The sequence below is a fragment of the Macaca nemestrina genome, chromosome 10 (assembly GCF_043159975.1).
Source record: "Macaca nemestrina isolate mMacNem1 chromosome 10, mMacNem.hap1, whole genome shotgun sequence".
NCBI classification, from domain to species: Eukaryota; Metazoa; Chordata; class Mammalia; order Primates; family Cercopithecidae; genus Macaca; species Macaca nemestrina.
In genome coordinates this window covers 93,053,816-93,074,905 of record NC_092134.1, presented here as the reverse complement: position 1 = coordinate 93,074,905, position 21,090 = coordinate 93,053,816, and the positions used below count along the sequence as shown (strand labels likewise).

Sequence of the window (21,090 nt, the reverse complement as noted above, 5' to 3'; positions counted from 1 at the left end):
GAAGAAAACATTATGAAAATCCTTACCTGATGATAGTAATAACAACCATAACCACTAAGTAGAGAGTCTACATTTATTAATAGCAATGTCATCTTCTAACAGTTGTCCAGTGTCCCAGGCCTATCATAAGCTCTTTGAGAATGAGAGTTGTGTCTTAAGCTCAGCACTTAAGATGGCTACTTAATTTAGATAGAAGAAGAATGTGGCTATTTGCAGGCAGAAGGCAACTTGATTCCTCACATGGTACTATATACTAAGACACTTTAGACCCCCCAGTTTTACTTGTGGTAGTTCTAGCATGTTCCTTCATTTAAGGAGTCTTTTGAATTCCGTAATTTCCAGATTCCACCTGAATAAATGTCGGAGATGGCATTTGAACACAAAGTTATTCTACCCTGTCCCCTTCACATAAAAGACAGGCTTGGGATCACCTAGGTTTGGGGGGCATAAACATCCTCTCAGTGTTTGAGTACCAAAGAAATGATGAACCAATATCAGTAGAAAAGCAGCAGATTGGTTATCAATCAGTCTGATGGTGATTATTTTAAGACTTTTGCCACCAACTGAACTGCCCCACAGCAAATCTCTCATGCAGTTTGACCTTAATTTCTTTTACACTTTCTTGAGAGGTTATTATGCATGCAGTGCTTCCCTATTTAAAACACTGTTTTTACCAGGGGATATTTGGGGGTCTTCTGCATTACAGGCTAAGCAATTCAGTCTTTTCTCAAGAAAAACTGCCATGTTACATCTGGGCAAAAATGGAAACTTAAAAAAGAATCCTCACATCGTTTTATTTTCCTGTGTGCATGTGTGTGTGTGTATTTTGTCCCACATAAGTATCTTCTTATTTCCCAATCGAAGCTCATTCTTCTCTATGAGGCGCTGCCCTGATATTTTCGCCTGACAAATCTCCCGGAGCAGATGGTCCCTTCAGGGAAGCTCAGGAAAGTGCTGGGTGTCTAGTTATGCCTGGCCCATCCCTCCCTCTTGGGGCCTCAAATGACAAGTCATCAAACCAGTTTCTCTCCAGCGAAGGATCCTTGATTCGGTAGCAGCAGGTTTGGGTTTCAGGCACTGCAGAGAACCTTTGCAGTTGGGTTTAGCAGCTACCCAAGTCTGCAGCCTGCGCTGGTCCTGGGGGTGAGAGTGATATCCCTGTTGTCCAATCAGAGACACGGGTTTCCATGCGGTCCCCGCCCCACTTTCCCCGCTGCCCCAATAACCGCCCTAAAAGGCCGGGCTTCTGCTGTCAAGTAGCCAGGGTGGGCTCCGCCGAGGCGAGGAGGGGCGCGGGTGGGGAGATGCGCTCCCAGGTGTTTGCCGCGGAAGTGGGAAACCTGTAGGGTATGGTCCAGCTGTGCCGCACCGAGGCGAGCAGGAGCAGGGAACAGGTAGGAAGCCGGACTTTTCCTTCTTTGCAGATAAAATAAAGAATGCGCATTTCCATGCTGTTGCTTCCCTTCCCCCAGCCCCGCCCCGCCCTCGTCACCCCCACATCTCCTGTGGACGCTGCAGCTCTCGCCGTGAAGTACGGCGCTGGAAGGACTGGGGCGGAGGTAGCTGGGGTGCGGGGAAGCAGGGGTGCGGGATGCAGGAGACCTGGGGTGCCGGACAGGGCAGGACGGCAGTGCACTAGGAGAGGGCTCCGAGCCTGGGGTCTGTGTCTCGTTAACTTTCCTCTCGGAGGCTGCCACCGCCGCCAGCGCCGGGAACTCGCCCCAGGGATGCCATATCGCCTCGGCAGGGGAGGGGTGGGGAAGCAGAGAGGTCGGCAGCCCGGGGCGCGCAGATCTTTCGCTCCCGACGCCGGCCCGCACCTGCTGATCTTCCCCATCCCACCTGGGCGCCTGGCTAGCGCATCCCCGAAAACCTGGGAGCGGTTGCGGAGAGGGGAAGAAGGGACTTGTTTGTCCCCTGGCCCCTCTGTTAAGATCTAGCTCCCTTCAGGAGATGGGGGTGGGGAACAATCCCTGCAACTCGAAGGGCACGTTCCGATTAATCACATCTCAGTTGAGAAGGCACCGGCCCTTCTCCAGGATCTGCCGCAGGCGGGAGGGAGAGACCGCGGAGCCACTGCCCCTTCCCTCCTAGCCTGGCGCTGTCTATGGCAGCCACCTTAACACCTAGTTTCTGAAAGGTGGGTTTGGCTTCAGGGATTCCCAGAGAGTCAAGTGATTGTGCCCGGATGAGCTCCGAGCGGCTGCGAGGCTGCCTCCCTAGGTGACCGCATCTGGGTAGTAGGTGTTGGCCTAGTGCCGGTTCCTGCAGGAGTCAGATTGCTGGGAGCAGTAGGCAGAAGAATTGCAGAGAAATCCGACGCGGCATCACCCTCTGGGACTGATGACACCCTGCTTTGAAAATTCCTGAAAAATTGGGATGATGGGAAGGAGGAAGAGGGGATAGCTGTGACCTTTCCTTATTTATTTATTTATTTTCATGCCAGACTGGGCATGGGTATTCGTACGTGTGCTTATGTGTGCACATCTCCAAGGTGGAGCTATATATAGCTCCTGCATACCCAGCCCGGCTTCCCTGCTGCTGAGCCTGCTGCCTTGGCCTTCTCAAGCAATCTGGAAGCACTGAGTGGGAGGGGCAAAAGGGAATCCAATTCTCCATTGGGGGAAAAGCCGGAGAAGCATTCAGACTGCTGAAAGCCTGCGTGAAATAATGTTTTTGTAACTCACGTAAAGATCAATATTTCATATTTCATGTTTTCAATATGTCATATTTCATGTTTTCAATATTTCAGTATTTTGAAAACATTCTTAGAGTGCCCATATGATCTTCATCCATTTCGCTGCATTTTTTCAGTTTTCTAAGTGTACATACGAACCTTACCAGCCCGAAGTGTAACACAAATCAAATTAATACATGCCATATCTAGGATATTTTATTAGACTCGGCATAGTGGTTTGGTAATTTGGTAGTAAATTTATTTGAGTGATAACTTATATCTAACAGCATTCGGGGAACTGGGAATGGATCCACCCACTTTCCAAGACTAAGGAACTGTTAGAACCCTTGCGGGTGTAGATTTGATGTATTTCTTTGTACAGATTTTACTTGTGGACCTGATATTTAAATTTGTACTGCTTTTTCATATCACATCTATTTGTACTACGTGGACTTTCTTTTATAGATTGATGTATGTGCATTTATCTTTGCCATTCCCCGAAATTATTTATTCCTGATGACAACCTTTCCATTTTCACGGATGAAGAAACTAAGATTCAGAGGACACAAGTGATTGGTTTAAAGTCTTCTGAAAACTTGAATATTCCAACAACCTGCTGTGTAATTATACTGCATAGCAGTTTCCCCTCAAATAGAATACTTTTTAGCTTCCCAGGATTTTTGGTCCTGGTAACAAAATGTGGTCAATGTTGATACCAGAAACAATATAAACCAAGTTTATTCAGTTCTAGCCTGACATGTATCCCTACAAAAATTAATTCTGTGTTTTAAGAACAAAATTCTAACTTGCCAAGTCATTTTGAAGATAAATGATTTAATCTACCAAGTTATCATCACAGGCAGTGCGAGCTGGCTTTTAATTTTGCTCTGCAACTTCCTAATGATCTGATTTGGAGCAAGTTAATTAAACTCTGAGAATCTGTTTCCTTGTCTTCAAAAGGAATTTTATAGCATTGAATTTTCAGGTTGCTATGAGGGTCATAAAAAAGTATGCATGTTTCTATCATGGGGATGGGCACATAGTGGGTCATTAATAAATAGAGCTACTACTGGTAATTATAACAATACATAATTATTTTATTGTACATTGGTTGATACATTGGTATGTATCAACTAAATGCATTTTAAAATTCAGTGTTCTAACAAAACGATCACTCCTCTTCAGAATCTCTAGTAGACTATTTTCACTTGGAAACTTAATCATGCTTAGTCTTATTTTGTTGCTTAATCCTCATTTGTATGTCTGATTCGTTTTCTAATTAGGAAGTACTTTGCAGAAAAAGACTATGCTTATAATCTTTTTGTATACCCCACCACATTGAACACAGTCCTATTATAAGTAGCCTTAAAGATTCTTGCTCAGGAAGCATCATCCTAAGAAGCTAGATGGGTGCTGCAATGATTTGGGGATAATTTTTTGGTAGAAGGCTGTGTATTGGGAGGAAACTATCCTCTCCATGAGGAGTAATGGATGACATAAAGTGTTTCTATATCCTTCCATAGAATGATTCAGTTTTCCAGTAGGGGTTTTGACTATGTACTGGTTCTATGTATTCTCTTGTATCTTGTGTCCCTTGAGACCAACTAGAAAGAGCTGAAATAGACAATTTATATTTCGGTATACAAAATATGCTCTGTAATTGCCTTATTTCAAAAACATCAACCAATCCTTCAATTTCCATCTATTTCTACATGCAAATTGGCCATGGTTTCTATCATATCTCACAACCTATTCTAACTCACCAGTAAGCTCCTCCTCCTCAATTCCAATGTTTGTTTTCTTTTTTATTGGTGTATTATTCATCGTTCTCTTCTGACCTTCTATTTTCCATATTGTCCATCTTGTTCTTGAAATTTTGCTCCTTGACACTACAATGCTCTGATACCATACTTTTTTCTTAATTTTTCTAACTTTCCTTTCTTTGTCTCTCTCTTATCTTCTCTTTCTACTTCTAGCTTTCAAGCAAATACCCCAAATTGATGACAATTTATCTTACTGAAAATAAAGTTCTCCTTCTGCATTTCCATTCCTAATCTTCCTCCCATTAGCCATTTCCTTTACACTTATCCTACTGGCTAAGAGCACAGGCTTTGGGAGGAAGCCTGCAGGTGTTAATATTTAGGTATCACGATGCAGTTAAGCGAATATCAGCAAGTCAATTGGGGATTATCATAGCATTTACATGAGAGGATTTTGTGATTTTTAAAATATTAAGTGAGATAATGCATGTTAAACATTCAAAATAGGGTTTGGCCCATGGTAGTTACTCATAAAGCATAGCTATTAATAATAGAAGTGCTGTTTATAGCAATTGTAATGTACAAGATGAAAACTGGTTTTCGTTTTTCCCCATGGATAGGCATCATTCATAAACTGGCTTTTATCAATGGAGACTACAACTTTACAGGCTTTTTTTTTTTTGAGATGGAGTCTCTCTCTGTCACCCAGGCTGGAGTGCAGTGGCGCGATCTCGGCTCACTGCAAGCTCCCTCGCCTCCCTGGTTCATGCCATTCTTCTGCCTCAGCCTCCCGAGAAGCTGGGACTACAGGTGCCCGCCACCACGCCCAGCTAATTTTTTTGTATTTTTAGTAGAGACGAGGTTTCCCTGTGTTCACCAGGATGGTCTCGATCTCTTGACCTCATGATCTGCCTGCCTCGGCCTCCCAAAGTGCTGGGATTACAGGCGTCAGCCACCGCGTCCAGCCAGTTAGTTACTTTTTATGACTTTCTTTCCTCTAGGCCAAGTGTTCACCATATAGTCAGTAATTAATTCATTTTTATTTTCAACTCTAATTTGTATCTTTCTCTGCTTATTCCAGCACTAGTTTCATCTGGCATTCCATGCCTGGATGAGTGCAGTAGGCATATTATCAAATCTTCCAATATATAAGTCTATCTGCTTTAATCTAAGATGCCATGTATTATTGGTATAATGTGCTTTCAATTTTCATTAATGCTTCTATTTTCCTTTGAAACTTTCACTGTACTTTAGTTCAAATCTTAAAGAGCACTGACTTTGGAGCCGGAGACTCAGGTTCAACTCCTGACAATAGGACTGATTAGTTGTGTGACCTTGGAAATGTAGCAGCAGGAGGATGGGGCATTATTTCACTTCAATAATATGAGTGACCTACTGTGTAAAGTTATATTCAAAAGTCTATTTAATATCACATTGAAAATAGTACTTTATTATTATAAGGACATCTAGAATCATTAAAGAAATACTGGGAATAAAGAAAAATCCACCAAATTCCACAAAACAAAGAGATCCTATTTCAATCTTCCAGTCTTATTTCTATTAATATAAATAAGTATTTTTCAATTATAGATTTGAGTTTATAGTGAACATTCACTTTTGTTAGCTTTTTAAACTTAATATACCATAAACATTTATTCATTTCATTTAATATTCTTACTAGCCATGTTTTTCTTTTTTTTTTTTTTTTGGCTGCCAATATTCTATAATAGATCTTTAGATTGTTTTCAGTTTTGCACAGTCATGAAAATGAACCTTTATATATATTAATATTTGCATTTCTGACCATTTCTTTATGACAGCTTCTTAGAAGTTACCCAGGCAAAAGTGTGAATATTTTTAGCTTTGTAACACTTACTGGCAAATTGCTTCCCCCAAAATGTAAGCACAGATTTATACTCTACCAGTGGTTGTACCAGTTTGGCCATACTCTCATTAACACTTGGTACTATTTTTTAAAATTGGGATCATTTTGACAGTATAAATTATGCATCTAGTTTTCTCCTGAGTTATGGTTCATATGATTTTGGATAAGTTCAAAAATGTTATTATATTTATTGGTTCTTTGTATTTCTTAATTTGTGAATTTCATTTGACTATTGGAGTGTTCATATTTTCTCATGTAATAGGAAATCTGTGGTATGCTGCAAAAATTTTCCTCACCTTGTTCTTTGCATTTTAAAAAATGCTTTCTAACACAGAGAAATGTATAGCCTTACTGTAGTTTATAAATCTATTTGCAGTAGTGTCTTTTTGTAGCTTTCAGGTTCAGAAAACTTTCTGCCACTTAACGGAGAATTGAATATAAAAACAACATATGACGGTGCTAATGCTGAACTTCTTTCCTCCTTTGAAGCAGAATCTGGCTTATGTATATCATATGTATATCCCAGTGCGAAATGGCTCCTGGGGACACATAAAATTCACTCAGTCTATTAAGGTTCCATTATTCTTTAGGCAGCTCCCCATGAAGTGAATAGTACCTTAATTCTTTCTGAGCTACTATTGTCCATTTCAAAAGAGCCACAGGGCAGAATGCACTATGGAAGATATTAATGGCCAGGTTACTCAGCCAGAGCAGGGCACTTTGTTTGCACAATTATCTGAATGACTCAGGCACTAAATCTGCTTCTGCCAGGATTATCCAGATGGTCCTTAATTCACTAGATAATTGTTCACCCCTGTACTTGATTTTGATGGTGTAGACCTGAGCATGTCATTGCTTTTCCTTCCCTGTTTTGTTACCACTCTAAATGCTTAGTGCTGGTTGCCATTAGTTTCTATTATGAGAGGCAGTTTGCCCAGTTCTTCAGTGCATAGGTGTTAAGAGTTATGCAGAGCTTTGCATGAAACCTAGCTCAGTCAGTTACTAGCAGTGTGCTTTGAGGCTGGCCACTTAAGGTTTTTTTTTTTTTTTTTTTTTGAGGCGGAGTCTCGCTGTGTTGCCCAGGCTGGAGTGCAGTAGCATGATCTCGGCTCACTGCAAGCTCTGCCTCCCGGGTTCACGCCATTCTCCTGCCTCAGCCTCCTGAATAGCTGGGACTACAGGTGCCCGCCACCATGCCTGGCTAAGTTTTTGTGTTTTTTTTTTTTTTTTTTTTTTAAAGTAGAGATGGGGTTTCAGCGTGTTAGCCAGGATGGTATTGATCCCCTAACCTCATGATCCTCCCGCCTCAGCCTCCGAAAGTGCTGGGATTACAGGCGTTAACCACCGCGCCCAGCCATGAGGCCAGCCACTTAAATTTTTTTACAACTTTGTTTTCTGTGTAAAAAACAGATATTCAGAGTTTGAAGTCCCTATTTCATTCTCCTCTCTCATAGCCGCCTTCTCCTGAGTACATTCTATATGTCATAACCACAGTTGTCTTTCTAAAGTCAATCTCATCGTATGCTTCCTCTGCTGAAAGTTTTTTAAGTTCCCCTTTTGTTGTATTAATAAGATGTCTGAAGTCTTTTGCATTGCACCTAAAGTCCTTTATTAAATGGTACCTGGTAACTTCTCTAGATTCATTTTCTCATTAATCAAATTTCTCCCATCTCCAGTCTCCCACAATGTCAATCAATTGAACTGTTTGCCTTCTCCTAATGCATCTTGTTTTCTCTTTTCTCCCAACACCCTCCCATGTTCCCTATGTTCTATTCTCTCCCATAAATAACCTGTTTTCTTGTCTGCTTTTTAACTGACCTAACCTTTTCATGCCTTGGATCAGGTGCTACCATTTCTTGGAGGACTTCCCTGAATTCTCAGTCTTAAATTTTGACTCCCATAGTGACCTGTGGATATCCTTGCCATGTCACTTACCATACTACATTGTACTGATTGTTTACTTGTCTCTTGCCCCCACTGTAAGTCCTGGAGGATAGAGGCCATACGTTATTTTTCTTTGTGTCTGATAGAGGACCTGACATATAGTTGAAACTTAATAAACATTTTCTGAAGAAATGAATGAAAGAAGGTTAAGACTAAATTAGTTTTTAGGATTTCAACAAATGAAAGATTCATATCTTTACCCTGGAAACCAATCAATAAAAACTAAAAATTATATCAATCTTCACAATATTTCAAAACTTAACTTCCTGGTTTTGTTGATTTATACAGGATAAATAAGAGAGATTTTATTTTTTAATGAGGAATTTTATAATGAAAAGCATGCCTAAGACAGCTAATAATTCCAAATTGCTAAATCAGTCAATAAATATCTTTTAAATAATTTTGCATTTTAAAAGGAAAGAGGAATGTATAGTTACATGGATAATGTAGATGTATAAATTTAGCTGTGTAGGAATTAAATAACGGCAAAGTTAATTTCACTTTTCTTTATTTAATAGAAGGTCTTCCATTGGTGTCATCTTTGGCAGATTACAAAGTATGGTCACATGCGTAGCCTTATTTGATCCTTCATAACAGTCTTGAAAATTAGATTCAACGTCATGGTTATCCACATTTATAGATAAAAAAAATAAGCTCAGAGAAGTAAGTAATTTGCCGAAGGTTACACGTTAGTGGTAAATCTGGAAAAGTAAGATGATCTGGCTCATAGTTGAGTGTCCTATGTGTTATGCTTGGCCCAGAACATTTCACTGAGAGATGACTGGCATCATTTTGTCTAGGTTAAGGACAACAATCTTGATAATAATAATCCCCTTAAAGTCGTGAGCAATGTAGTAAAAATGTATTACATTATACCTATATAGGGTTTTTGCTTTGATTTTTAGTAATCTGAGAAGAAACCACCTGACAGAACATTTTGCTTTAGACATATCTTTAAGTCTTATAGTTACTTGCTCATTTAGAACACACACACACACACACACACACACACCCACCCACCCACCCACCATATTACCCTTTTCAGTTTGTTTGTTTTGAAGTACGTGTCTTTTTATGTTAGGTGACAAGTACAATGCTCTTTCCCTTACTTTTTTTTTTTTTTTAACTTGAGTTATTAAAATTTTTTTTCAGCCAGGCATGGTGGCTCATGCCTGTAATCCCAGCACTTTGGGAGGACGAGATGGGCAGATCACGAGGTCAGGAGTTTGAGACCAGCCTGGCCAACATGGTGAAACCCCATCTCCACTAAAAATACAAAAATTAGCTGTGCGTGGTGGCGCATGCCTGTAATCCCAGCTACTCAGGAGGCTGAGGCAGGAGAATCTTTTGAACCTGGGAGGCGGAGGTTGCAGGGAGCTGAGACTGCACCATTGCACTCCAGCCTAGGCGACGGTGAGACTCTGTCTCAAAAAAAAAAAAAAAAAAAAAAATTCTGGATTTTCTTAATTTAGTAGACAATGTTCAACTTTAGTCTTCAGTTTTTGGCTTAACATATATTCAGTGTAATCTTGGAGAACCAGAGGGGTCAAATGTGTTTTTTAGGAAATAGTGCAAGCGTTGAGAAAGAAATTTATGAAAAATAGATGGGTAGTTAGTTAGAATGGTGATCTATCCTAGTTTGAAAATTATAAACACCGAAATATAAGATTGATTTTTCAAATTTGACTTGTGCAAATGTCTTCTCTATAATTGTACCTCAGTTATTAACAATCACTTATTGAGCACTCATCTGTGTTGGGCATTTAAAAAAATGTGTTGCACATGACCATCTTAACACTTTTCAAAACCAGTGAAAAGGTTTTTTAAAGTGTATTATTCCAATTTTGCAGATCAGGAAAGTTAGTTATTAAAAAGTTAATGCATGCAGAGGCTAGAATTCACACCCAGATTGTCTGACTCTGAAGCCCGAGTTTTTAAATTACTGTGTTATTCAGCACCAACCCAGGGCTCGTGAGAGCTGGTTTTAGTATTTTGTGAGTCAGAGTTTAAAACTCTGCTATTCTAAGTGACCCGAATCTATCCCTGGATGCTTAAATAAATTTAGTATTAATACAAGGAATTAAATCATTCTAAATTTGCATATGTTTTATTTATGAATATCTTATTAATATCTTTCACGACAGTAATTTACATGGTGCAGATTCCCAAGCATGAATTGGACCATTACAATATGTCATTTAAATATGTCTCTAATGGGCCAATCATTAGGATTTTGACGCAAGCACCAGAAGTTTTTATGCATTTCTGCCCTAATTTTGCTTTCTAACATCTCAAATGATAAACAGTAATTCTCTCCTAAGGCTTCTAATCTGATAGTATTTAATTGTCATGGTTACTAAAAGTACAGATTTGCTAACTGTAACAGATGAGATGAATATTATGAACAATATTCATGATATTCTAGCTTGAAACTCAAGCTGTTTACTGTGACAGAATTTTATATCAGATAAAACTTTCCTTTGTAAATTATTTTTATACATTAAATGCAGTGTAATTTAATTTAAAATATTTGTAAATGCCTAATGGATTGACTTTATTTTTCTTTTGGTCTATTTATATTATTTTGGAGAGCATAACAACTTTCAGATTATTTGAAAATTAACCTGCTTTCTCGAAAAATGTTATTTTCAAATTTTGGTTTATGCACAAGTTGAGTGGTAATGAACCTAAGACATCAATTTTCAGTAAAACACTGTGTTATTACATTCTTTCCTCTTCCCTTTTTAATTAAAGAATAGCAGAAATACAGAAAACATTTGGCTCAATGAGCTATGACAAAATATTCATACCTATGAAATCAACACTCAACTCAGAAGAAAGAATTTTGTCAGTACCCAGGTACCCCTCTTCCAGCCCCACTTCATCACTATCGCCTTACTCTTATCCAAAGGTAGCTTCTGACTAATAAGACTGTAGAATAGTTCTGTCTGTTTTCGAAATTTATATAAGTGGAATCATGAAGTATGCATTTTTGTATCAGATTTTTTTTTTTTCCCCCAGAGACAGGGTCTTGCTTTGTTGCCCAGTCTGTTCTCAGACTCCTGGCCTCAAATGATCCTCCCTGCTCAGCCTCCCAAAGTACTGGGATTACAGGCATGAGCCATCATGCCTGGCCCAGATTCCTTTTGTTCAAAATTTTTTGTGAGCTGTGTCAATATTCTTGCATGTAGCAATAATTTATTTTCATTGTACTGTAGAATTCCATTGAATGAATGCCCCCAAAATATACATATTTATTCTGTTGTTGAATACCTGGGTTGTTTCCCGTTTTGTGTTATTACTGATAGTTCTCCTATGCATGTTTTCAAATTTGTTAGACATTGTTTTTCTTTTTTCTCTCTGAGACGGAGTTTCACTCTTGTTGCCCAGGCTGGAGTGCAATGGTGCGATCTCGGCTCACCACAACCTCCACCTCGCAGGTTCAGGTGATTATCCTGCTTCAGCTTCCTGAGTAGCTGGGATAACAAGAGCCTGCCACCACACTCAGCTAATTCTTTGTATTTTTAATAGAGGCGTGTTTTCACCGTGTTGGCCAGGCTAGTCACCAACTCTTGACCTCAGGTGATCCACCCGCCTTGGCCTCCCACACTGCTGGAAATACAGGTGTGAGTCACTGTGCCCGGCCCAAAATTGAATTATACTATATATGGTGTTCTGCCACTTCCTTTTATTTTGGACAACTTTTTCTTTCCACATGTTACAGTGCCAACACATTCTTTTCAGTACTTGCATAGTATCCCTTTGCGTAAAACACAATTTATTTGTCTCATTGTTGGAACTTTGGGTAATGTTTCCAATGTGTTTTAAAAGAGTGCTACAAAAACATTATTCTGCGTGTAGTTTTGTATATTCCTGGGAATATTTTTCTAAGATATTTCTTGCTAGTCAAAAGGTGTGTGTGTATATATATATATGTTTTTTTACAGATTATTATATATTATATTATATAATGCATATATTATATTATATATATATTATTTATATTTACAGATTATTGGTATTTCCAAGTTGCCCTTTAAAGACTATAGTGATTTATATATAATCCTAGAAATATGAATAAGAATGTCTGCTTTTGCATATTCTCCCTAGTACTATTATCAGTCTTTCAAATACCTTTGGATTTTATATTTCCAAATCAAATTATTACTGAAAAAATAATATAAATGAAGCATAGCTGTGTGCTAAAGAGATCATAAAACATAAAAATTGGTATTTCCCTGTAGACTAAATTTTGCTATTTTATATAAAAATATTTCAGTTATTTTTGGAATTGTAAAAACATTTCAGTTTATTTAAGTGGATCCTAAGTTGTTTTATAAAATTCAAGCCAAAACTCCCCTGCTTTCATTGTTATTTTTAGTATTACAGCTTTTCAATGGATAAAGATTTAAATCTACATTCTGGCACTTAGTAGATATGTAATTTTGGAAAATTTACTCAGTTCCTGTTACTTTGAGTGCTTCATTTTCTGAAGTCGTGAAAATAGACATGGAAGTTAAGTTTGCTGTATCGGTCTCATTTGATTGTTTTCCAGGTTCGATTTAGGTAATTAGGCTACTTAGGCAGGTGCCTGTTTCTCACTGACCTATTTATGACCCTCTCAGAGCTGCTTGATCTTCAGTGAGAAGAGTTTCTAGACATGAAAAGGGCCCTGTTTCTTATGAATAATCTACAAAGTAGTCTCTTCTGCTAGCTAGAAATGGAAAGAAGTGATGTGAATAATATTTCCTTCTTTCCTTTATTTATATTGTTGGTGAGAGGAGGTGGAGAGCGAGAGAGAGAAAGAAAACAGAAACACAGATCTACCATGTGGTAGACATTGCATTGGGGCTAGAGATACAGTAATGATTAAGTGAGACTTTTTCTTGCCTTCAAGAGTCTTCTAAACTAAGTGTGTGAAATAGATAAAAAGGTAGTTCAAAACTGCGAATGGGTGCTTTGATCCAAGGAGAGCCAACATCTTCTTGTCCTCTGCAGAGGACAAGTAAAGACCTGGAAGCAAAGAACAGCATGACTGGTTCAAATAACAAAAACAAATAAAGAAATATGGTATAGTATAAATTGTACAGTAGCAAGATATGTGGCTGAAGAGCAGAAAAAGAAAGTTTCCTTAAAGTGTTGAAGTATGTGTCTTATTCTCAGAGCAATGGTTCAAAGAAAGGCAGTGATTTAATCAGATTTCATAATTATTTTAGGATTTAATGACGTAAAAGAAAGATACTAGATATGAAAGGACTGTAATTTCAAAAATGTTAAAGAAAATAAGTCTAGATTTGAAACAGCATGTGTAGATCATTCACTTGATAAGAAATGTTGAAAAATTGGTAGGCCCATACTCTCCAAGTCATCTTTTAATAAGATCTAGTAGTAAATGTATTATTGACTTCATCTTGCTGTTAGGTATGTTATGAAAACTCTCTCTGAGTAGTTAAGAAAAGAAAATTAAACATAGAGTCATATTTTTTCATCTTCATCTTTTTCACAACTTCTTTGATTTCACAGCTTCTTTCTTGATTTTGGCTAAGACACATATCTTTTTAAAAGCCATAAAAATTCACAGATGTCCTAGGCTTAGGATTTCATCCCTAGCTACAGCTTAGAATACTACCTTGCTTATTTTTATAAACACGTATGGTTTCCTGTTTGTATACAATCATATCTGTTATGGGGGTATAAGAAATAGTCATTTACAATATGACTAAATCACTAAGGAAAAGATGTACAGTAAAACTCGGATTTTGGAGATATTTTAAACTGATGGTTTCTGTAAAATGCTATTCCCTGTATCTTCTCATGCCTCACATCACCAGACTGAGAATTTTTTTGGTCTTATTTATTTTTACAATGGTAAAGTGATTAGTTGTAAAGAGGAAAAATTGCCATTGCTACTGACCTAAATGATTATGTTAGTCATACTGAAATGTGCTCAGAGAATCATTGCTCAGCATGTGAAAAGCTTATCCCTGCAATAAAAATCCCTCTATTTTCTGATACTCTGATAACATTATATATGGAGAAGTCACAAAGATTTACTGATATATAGCAAGTGTAATTTCTTCTTTGTTTCTTCTTAGCTTTCTGTCTCTTTTTAGTGCCTTCAGTGTTCAGGGAAGAGTCATGCCAAGGTATATTGACAATACGGGTCCTTTTTTGAGTGTCCAAAAACAGTGGTATTTCTCAGTTAGTGATTGCCTATTATTTGATTTGTTAGGGAATTAAAATGTGTCAGCCTTTTCTTCAGGATTTTGTTTCATCCAGAGAATATTTTCCTTCACAATTGCTTGCAGTGTCCTTTGACTTGACACCACTATTTGAATTCTGATGAATTACTTCTGCTTCATGTTTGCCATAGACCTTCTGCTCAGTTTGCATATGCTTATATACTTTATTTATCATAAACTTCCTTGCGTTTGAGGTGAAGTAAGCACTGTTGATAATGGGTAGTAATAGAGAATTTTTCCATTTACATCAGATCATAGTTTTTTTTTTTTTTTTTCAATGTTTTATAATAGGTTTTAGAATTCTGGGCAAAAGTAACTTTTTTTTTTTTTTTAAGGTGTTGTGTTTGTCCATTCCTGCATTGCTATAACAAAATACCTGAGACTGAGTAATTTATAAAGAAAAGGGGTTTAATTGGCCCACGGTTCTGCAGCCTGTACGGGAAGCATAATGCAGGCATTGCTTCTGAGGAGACCTCAGGTAGCTTCCAATCATGGTGGAAGGTAAAGAGGGAGCAGGCATCTCACATGGCAGGAGCAGGAGCAAGAGAGAGTGGTGGGGAGGTGCTACACACTTAAACAACCAGATCTCAGAAGAGCTTACTATCTTAAGAACAGCACCAAAGGGTTGATGCTAAACCATTCATGAGAAATATACCCCTAGGATCCAATCATCTCCCACCAGGTCATATCTCCAACATTGGGTATTATGATTTGACATGAGATTTGGGTGGCAACACAGATCCAAACTATATCATTTGATGCTTTAACCAGGGAGAAATCTTTGCCTGTGTCTTCACTGTATATCTGGAAAACTTCTGCTCATTTTTCAAGGTTCCTCTATGCCACATTTTCCAGGAAGCTTCTCCTGGCCTGACTTCTCCTGGGCAGATTGAAACCTCCCTCATGTGTTCCTAGTGTACCTTGTGTAAACTTCTGACATAGCCTCTATAACACTTCATTAGCCATACTTCTGTCCATGTCTCCCTTTCTTTACTAGATTGTAAGAGTGGAGAATATGTCTTTTCAATATTTATTTTGAATCTTCAGTGCCTAGAACACTGCCTCAAACTTATAGGACCCCTCAAAACACAGTAATGTTTTGGGTTTTTAAAAGTAAACAAAGAAAATATTTTAGAAATGGTATTTTCTAATAATATTTCATATTCTGAAAATCCCAGAGGAAGGTTGTCTATTTATTAGCAGATGCCCACACTACTTCTTCCATATTGGTAGTTATGATCATGATAATATATATGCTGTATAACTGATATATTATAAGGCACTGGCTGTTCTCAATATTTACAGTTCATAAGAATTACCTGAGATTGTTAAAAAGGCAGAATCCTGACGCCCATCCCTACAGATTCTGGCTTAGTAGATCTGATATGGGACCCAGGAATCTGCATTTCTAGCAGTGTCCCTGTTGCTTCTCAGAGCACATTCCAGAAACAAAAATTTTGATCAACCTAGATGGAGTTAATGCTTGTGCTTCAACAAAACATACATATAAAGACGTGTGTGTGCGCGCGCCACATGCACACACACACACACAAACACTTGTTCAGATTAAGCCTATAGAATAATTTTTAAATACCTCAAGGATCACCATAATGCCAGAGGCATCACCACCATTACTTCTTTATCTTATTCTGTTCACTGCTTTTCTCCTCTTCCTCTTTCTTTTTTTTCTTTTTTTTTTTTTTTTTTTTTTGAGATGGAGTCTCGCTCTGTCGCCCAGGCTGGAGTGCAGTGGTGCAATCTCGGCACTACAAGCTCTGCCTCCCGGGTTCATGCCATTCTCCTGCCTCAGCCTTCTGAGTAGCTGGGACTACAGGCACCCGCCACCATGCCCAGCAAGTTTTTTTAAAAATTATTTTTTAGTAGAGACAGGGTTTCACCATGTTAGCCAGGATGGTCTCGATCTCCTGACATCATGATCTGCCTGCCTCGGCCTCCCAAAGTGCTGGGATTACAGGCTTCCTCTTTCATTTCTATCATCTTCCTTCTTTTCTAACAAAGGATGGCTTTTTACAAACATTGCTAGCCAATCTGAGCATCCCTTTCCTTTCATGTTAAATACTAATTTATTTCAGTGCACAAAATGTTCTAATCTACTGTGCTTGTCCAGATATGTTTTTTGATGACTGATAATGGGTGACTGATTTGTTTCTAAAGAGTTTCATTGTGAGATGAAGAGGAAAATATGAGGGAGAAAAAATATTTTGGAGTTTTCAGTTTCTTGGGTAGCCATTGGAAAGATAGTTTCTAGACTGCTAATTTTAATGTAAGATATTTTTAGTCAACCAAATTCTCAACATGGCTGCAAAATGAAGCATAATTTATGTACAACTAAGAGCAAAGGCTGCTTGCTCTAATTTTTATGTAACTTATCAAAAATTGATGCTTTATTTTATAATATTAACTCTTCCAATGGCTTTTTATTCCTAGGTACTTCTCTCAAGTAGAAACTATATGATCTAGAATTTTGAATATAATTTGAAGTTACATTTTCTTCCATTTATTGAACTTTACATTAGAGAGAAATTATGGTATATTACACATACTATGCTTTTACTTTGGAAGTCAAAATTGTACCACTGAGACTCTCTATTAACATTTGTTCATTAACTATTGAGTTTCTGGCAAGCTATGAGCATACCTTGGAGTTTTTGTGGGTTTATTCCAGACCATTGCAATAAAGCCAGTATTGCAATAAAGAGAGTCACACAAATTTTTTGATATTGCAGTGCTTATAAAAGTGATGTTTACACTATACTATAGTCTATTAAGTGTACAATAGCATTATGTCTAAGAAAATGTACACACCTTAATTAAAAAATACTTTGTTACTAAAAATGCTAATAATTGTCCAAGCCTTCAACCAGTCATAATCTTTTTGCTGGGAGAGGGTCTTGCCTAAACACTGATATCTGAAGACTGATTTAGGGTAGTGGTTGTCAAAGGCTGGGGTGGCTGTGGCAATTTCTAAAAAGATGACACTGAGGTTTGTGAAATCAGTTGACTCATCTGTAGCATGCAGTGCTGTTTTATAGCACTTTACCCACAGTAGAACTTCTTTCAAAATTGGAATTGATCTCTCAAATCTTGCTACTGCTTTATCCACTGAATTTATGTAATATTCTGAGTCCTTACTTGCCATTTTGACAATGTTCACAGCATCTTCAACAGGAGTAGATACTATCTCAAGAAACCACTTTCATCCATAAGAAGCAACTCCTCTTCGTCACAGTTTTATCATGAGATTATAGCAATTCAGTCAAATCTTCAAGCTCCACTTCTAATTCTATTTCTCTTGCTATTTCTACCACTTTTGCATTTATTTTCTCCACTGAAATATGGAACTCTTCAAATTCAACTTCTTTCAAACTCCTGTTAATACTGATACTTTGATTTTACTTCCTCCCAAATGTACTTAATGGCATCTAAAGTAGTAAGTTCTTTTTAAAATATTTTTAATTGACTTTTTCCCAGATCCATCAGAGGAATTACTATCTATGGCAGCTAAAATCTTTTGAAAGGTATTTCCTAAAAACAAAACAAAACAAAACAAAACTTCAAAGTCAGAATTACCCCTTGATTCATGGCTGCAGAATGGACATTATGTTAGCAGACATGAAAATGACAGCAGTCTCTTCATATATCTCCCCCAGTGCTCTTGGGTGACCAGGTGCATTGTCAATGAGCAGTAATATTTTGAAAGGATTGTTTTTTTTGGAGCAGTCGGTCTCAACAGTGGGCTTAAAATATTTAGTAAACCATGCTGTAAACAGATGTGCTACATCCAGACTTTGTTGTTCTATTTACAGAGCACAGGCAGAGTAGAGTTAGTGTAATTCTTAAGTGCCCTAGAATTTTCGGAATGTTAAATGAGTATTGGCTTCAGATTCAAGTCAGCAGCTACATTAGCCACTAACAAGAAAGTCAACCTGTCTTGAAATTTTGAACCCAGGTATTGACGTCTCCTTTTTAGCTCTGAAAGTCCTAGATGGCATCTTTTTCCAGTATAAAACTGTTTTGTTTACATTAAAATTATGTTGCTCAGTGTAGCCACCTTCATCAGTGAGCTTAGCTAGATCTTCTGAATAACTTTCTGCAGATTTTACATCACCACTTCCTGCTTCACTTCACATTTTTATGTTATGGAAATGGCTTCTTTCCTTAAACCTCATGAACCAACCTCTGCTAGCTTCCAGCTCTTCTTTTAGCATTCATAGAATGGAAGAGAGTCAGGACCTTGCTCTGGATTAAGCTTTGGCTTAAGAGAATGTTGTGGGTGGTTTGACTTTGTATCTAGGCTACTCAAACTTTCTCCATTATCAGCAATAAGTCTGTTTGTCTTTCTTATTTGTGTGTACACTAATGTAGTACTCTTACATTTTTTTCAAGAATTTTTCCTTTATATTCACAACTTAGCTATTTGGCCAGGAGCCCTAGGTTTTTTATTAGCTTTCCGTATAGCTTCCTTACTCATCTTAACAATTTTTAGCTTTTGATTTAAAGTGAGAGACGTGGGACTCTTCCTTTCAATTGAACACTTGGAGGCCATTTTATTTAACTTTTTCCCAGAACCATCAGATGAATCACTATCTATGGCAGCTAAAATCTTATGAAATCTTCTAAATCTTAGAGGCCATTGTAGGGTTATCTGAACTAATTTCAATATTGTTGTCTGAAGGAATGAGAAGGCCTGAGGAGAGGGAGAAAGATGCAGGCATTAACTTTGGTGTAGCCATCAGAACACCTATTGATTAAGTATCAATTAAGTCTTACATAGGTGCAGTTCATGGCATCCCAAAACAATTACAATAGTAAAATCAAAGATCACTGATCACAGATCACCATAACAGATAAAATAATAATGAAAAAGTTTGAAATATTGTGAGAATTACCAAAAGATGGCACAGAGATAAGAAGTGAGCTCATGCTGTTGGAAAAGTAATGCCAATAGACTTACTTGACATGGGGTTGCCACAAAACTTCAATTTGTAAACAAATGTAATATCTGTGAAGTGCAGTAAAGTGAAGTCCAATAAAATGAGATATAACTGTACTGATAAATTTCCACTTATATGGAAATCTAATATCTGATCTAAGGTGGTAGATATGAATGTAGGATCTTGTATTCATTTAAGATATTTTTTGAGTACAGACTTGTAAAACAGTGTTACAACTGTTTTTACAAATATTATTTATTCATATTATCCTCTGTTTCTAAAAAGAATACTGGAAAACCAAAGAATTTCTTGTAGGTTCTTGCAAATATACAGGTAGAGACAATCTTACTGTTCTCAACAATTATTTTCTCTCTTTAGATTCATAGTGTAATTCACACATAAGCTAGTTATTTCTATTATTGAATTTTAAATTCAGCCTTTCTCCACATGCTTTTGGAACCTATTCTAGAAGAAGACACTAATACTTATATTACCACAAATATCACTCTGAGGTGCAATATCCTAGTTAAATTCGGCTTCACCTTACCATCACTATTTCTACAGCTATCCTTTCAACCTGTCAGAGAGAGGAATCTCTTCTCTTTCATATTTCTGATCCCTCTACCAATGCTGTGGATCTCAACTTTCCACAACATGAAGAGAAATTTTCTCTTGTGCTCAGAAGTTTCTACTGAAATTTCAGTCTTTCCCTCTCAATTTTAGAATTCTCCTACCTTCAAACTTTTGGGTTATGTTTCTCTATTAACTTTTCTAGCTATGTTTTTCTTTCATTTTTCTCTTCCCTTTTCAGAATTACTAGACTATAGTTTCAATATGTCTTCCACCCAATTTATTACGGAGAAAAAGTAAAGTCAATTTCAGTCTAAGTCTTCTTTCTCCTCATGGGTTCTGGGTTATATCCCCTCACATTTTTAGGGACCTCACTGTATTCATTCTCACTTCTTTCTTGTATCTTAAACCTTACCCTCTCTATTGACTTCCTGATGTCAGGATTTATGCTTGGCTAATTCTCTTTATCTTAGAAATGATGCAGAAGAAATTAAACAAATGAAAACCCTCCTTAAACTTTTGCACCCCCAACTAATGACTATGGTCATTTTTCCTTCTCTTTTGTAGCCAAATTTCTTTCTTTCTTTGTTTTTACTTCTCCTCCTTCTCCTCTTCCTATTCTTACTTCTCTTCTTCTTTTTTTAAGAGACAGGTTCTTGCTCTGTCTCCCTTGCTGGAGTGCAGTAATATAATTAGTAGCTCACCATGACCTCAAACTCCTGAGTCCAAGCAATCCTCCCACCTCAGCTTCCCAAGTAGCTGGCACTACAGGCACTTGCCATCATGGCTAGCCTGTTATTTTTATTTGTAGAGAAGGGGTCTTGCTATATTTGCTGTTTCCCAGGCTGTTCTCAAACTCCTGGCTTCAAATGATTGTCTTGTCTCAATTTCCCAAAGTTTTGGTATTACAGGAGTGAGCCACTGTGCCCAGCCCCAAATTTCTTTAAACATTCATCTATGCTTATTTCACAGTTCTTTGCCTTGAATTCACTCTATAACCTTTGAAATCTGCTTTTTTATTATTTTATTAAAGCTGTACTTTACTAGGTCACTAAAA

The 21,090-nt window shown here is 37.6% G+C and overlaps 1 protein-coding gene and 1 pseudogene across 2 annotated transcripts in view; both read left to right on the top strand.

Moving 5' to 3' along the window:
- The first annotated feature begins 1,239 nt into the window (after positions 1 to 1,239).
- The window catches only part of LOC105470139 (contactin 1), a 388,425-nt gene continuing 368,574 nt past the window's right edge, over positions 1,240 to 21,090 (top strand). For both annotated transcript variants that reach the window (XM_071071869.1, XM_071071870.1), the window contains exon 1: positions 1,240 to 1,394. The gene's annotated coding sequence lies outside the window, so the exon portion shown is untranslated. The remainder of the gene's footprint in view (positions 1,395 to 21,090) is intronic.
- Positions 2,147 to 21,090, top strand: part of LOC139356803 (methionine aminopeptidase 1 pseudogene) — a 93,780-nt pseudogene continuing 74,836 nt past the window's right edge.